Source organism: Primulina huaijiensis, unplaced genomic scaffold (assembly GCF_012295235.1).
Source record: "Primulina huaijiensis isolate GDHJ02 unplaced genomic scaffold, ASM1229523v2 scaffold17403, whole genome shotgun sequence".
NCBI classification, from domain to species: Eukaryota; Viridiplantae; Streptophyta; class Magnoliopsida; order Lamiales; family Gesneriaceae; genus Primulina; species Primulina huaijiensis.
Window position 1 is genome coordinate 5,416 of NW_027343528.1, and position 3,483 is coordinate 8,898.

The 3,483-nt window shown below is 35.2% G+C and overlaps 1 long non-coding RNA gene across 1 annotated transcript; it reads left to right on the forward strand.

Moving 5' to 3' along the window:
* The first annotated feature begins 1,791 nt into the window (after positions 1–1,791).
* Positions 1,792–2,939, forward strand: LOC140965972 (uncharacterized). Its single transcript, XR_012173190.1, has 3 exons — positions 1,792–2,148; positions 2,222–2,660; positions 2,747–2,939. It is a non-coding gene; the product is annotated as an uncharacterized lncRNA (long non-coding RNA).
* The last annotated feature ends 544 nt before the right edge of the window (positions 2,940–3,483 follow it).

The window sequence follows — 3,483 nt, forward strand, 5'->3', positions numbered from 1 at the left end:
ATCTTTTTGTTTGTTTGTTTTTTTTTTACAGGTTTACTTCCCCGCTGAACTTGGAAGGAATCAATTATTTGAATGCAAATTAACTTTAGGATCAAGATACGTTGAAATCTGTAAGAAGATCGTATCATTTTTAAATGAGAAAGAGATAGAATATTTGATGCAGTATACTCAATTTGGTAATTTAATTTTATGTGCTAAGGATTATAACAATTCCAATCAATTGTTATGGTTTTTATGAGTAGGCAAAGTTATGACAGCGAAAGTGATGAATTTTGGATGATATATCGTAAACGACATTTACGATTTTCATTGTTAGAGTATTGTTTATTAACTGGCCTAAATTGTTCAAACTTTTATCCTATGATATCTCAAGAAGATGAATTTATGGAGAGACATTTTGGTGGAAGTTACCGTATACGTTTGGGGGATTTGATAGATAGAATTGATGAATATGAGGATGANGTGATCCAGATTTCAGCGGGTTCAGTAGCTTTCAAATAAGTGGATTTATTCATCCTTTACAGGTAACTAAATATTGTTCATTAAATTAAATATCTTTGTTATTTTATATCATACTAATAATGTGTTTATTTGTTTGTGCTAGATTTTGGCCTATGAATATTTTTCAGCAGTTGCTGAAAAGNAAAGTAGTTTATGGACTTAGAAAAGATCTTGAAACTAAGTTCAGAAACTATGAAAATTTGGTAGCACGCCGTGGGAATGATCCAGATTTCAGCGGGTTCGGTAGCTTTCAAATAAGTTGATTTATTCATCCTTTACAGGTAACTAAATATTGTTCATTAAATTAAATATCTTTGTTATTTTATATCATACTAATAATGTGTTTATTTGTTTGTGCTAGATTTTGGCCTATGAATATTTTTCAGCAGTTGCTGAAGAGTTCGCAAGACATCGAGAAGGTCCCAATGTACCGATACCTCGGATGTGTCATTGGGTGACTAGAAAATGGAGTAAAAATCATTCCCCTTCCATGGATGATGTGAACAAAGCATTTAAAAATGTATATAACAAGGTAAATACAAAAAATTCATTTTATTTATTTTTCGTATTATCTAATATATTTTTTGTTAACCATTAACTAATTTCATGTTTGTTGTTGATGATTAATATATGATATTTTGGGGATGATCATTCCCACCACGGAGGAGATGTTGTCTGTACATTATATGACTGGCAATTTTATTGATTCTGATAATGTGATAATCAATCGCATTACGGAGTTAATTTGCCAAGGTATCGAAGTAGTTTGCAGTCAAGATCCATTAGACGACCCAGATGATGAAGTGGGTGTACAGACTGAGACTGAGGATCGACCGTTTCTCCAACCATTCACATATACATACTCCAGATTATCTCGAGATAAAGTCAGAAAATCTTCTCGGCAATCTCGTAGTCCTTTACACATGAATCAACTGTCTTCTCCATTGACTCACATTAGATATACATATATGCATATAGATAGTACATCTGTTGCAGATATGTATGAACTTCGTTTCACAAGTTTGGAGAATAAAGTTGATACGATGCTAAAGTACCAAGCAAGTTTGGAGGATAAAGTTGGGACGATGCTAAAGGACTAAGCCGAGATCATAAATCAATTGAAAAATATGCATGACGATATTTCGAGTTTGAAGGATATAATTGGGAGATTACCTTTGATGAATGTCAATGTTGGTAAGTTTTATCAATATTTATATGATTTTTAATTTTGAGTATGAAAAATGACAAATTGTATGTATTATTCTCTCAGATCAAGGCGAGACATCAAGGTATAGATTTAACGATATTCTATTTATGAGAGCAGATGAGATGGATCCAAATATTCGACTTGTGAGCGATCCGTCTTTGACTCGAGCTTTTGAAAAAACTTCGGACCATAAGTTAAGATTGTACACAGTGGAGGAAGAGCCTATAACAGACGAGGAACAGCATCATCTTGTTATGAATGATTTGACGTCTTTGAGTTTTGAGAAAAAAGTTAGAATGTTCGCCAATAGATCGTGGCAATGAGTAAGTGCTGAGATTAATTCTTGTATGGAAAATACGAGGACACATGGGCTGTGTTCGTCCTACGATAGCTCGTGGTTTCATGTATTGGGGACACCTGCTTCTTGGCTGACCGAGACAGTAAGTTTTTTCTTATTTATTTTTTTTTTTACGTTGAGTTAGTAATTAACATATTTCACTTTATCACTTTCAGCATATTCAAGAATGTTGTCGAGGGTTGCTCCAATTACAAAGGACGTACTCACATTTAACGTTACATGAGGTGTCATTTATGGACGTCGATTTTCATCAGCTGGTTTCGAGTGCTTTCAATAAGGGCGGAGAGAATAATATAGAATGTTTGATGTCCTATGTGAGAGCAGAAATTGGTGAGTGGCCGGCTATTCCATGGAACACATCCAAAATAATTTTGATACCCTTTCATCTTCCCGGGCATTGGGTTTTGTTAAAGGTTTTGCCTAGACGTAAGAATATCACAATCATGGATTCAGACCGCAGTGTAGATAGGTCGGGCAAGACATGTTTAATCTTATTAAACCTTTGTCCCTTATGCTTCCACATATGTTGGGTGTTGATGCTTCAGAAAGATGGAATATAGTTAGGCCAGAAAATTTTCCTACTCAAAAGATCAGGTTAAAATTTTTTATTTTAAAAATTATTATTTCATTATTGTTTAATGTATATCAATGTATATTTAATGTTTATTTTTTCATTGCAGCGGTGAATGTGGAGTATACTGTTTAGCGGCAGCAGCTTATACTATGTTCAGGGAAAATGCCTATCAACTTAACGATGACAAGATTGAAGAATTTAGGCATTATTGTTGTTGTTGTATTTGGGATAAACTCTGGTCGTTGGATTAAAACATTTATGTGATACATTATATTGATTTTTAGTTACATTATATGGATTTTTAGTTGATGCATGTGATCCATATACTCAATCTATTTTTGTTACATTATATTGATTTTTAGTTGATGTATGTGTTTTTTGATATAACTGATATAATGTGTTTTTGATATAATGTGTATGTAAAATGAAATCATCAAACAATGCCAAGTAAATGAAAAAATACTAAAAAATAACAAAAAAATCCGAAAGTACACGAATTCATCAAACAATGCCAATGAAATGAAAAATACATGAAAAAATACCATAAAAATCCGAAGAGACACGAAAAAAACGCGAAGAGACGCGTGCAGGCGCCCGCGGCGCTCGGCGGCGCTCTCGGCAGGCGCGCGCACCTGCTACTGGGTCGAGATGACACTCGACCCACTCGACCCAAATTTGGTGNCGCCCGCGGCGCTCTCGGCAGGCGCGCGCACCTGCGCGCAGGTGCGCGCCTCCTACTGGGTCGAGATGACACTCGACCCACTCGACCCAAATTTGGTGGGTCAAGCTTCATGGTCTATGTAGCGTCCTTACCCGAGCCACTACTAAACAGACTACTAAGCA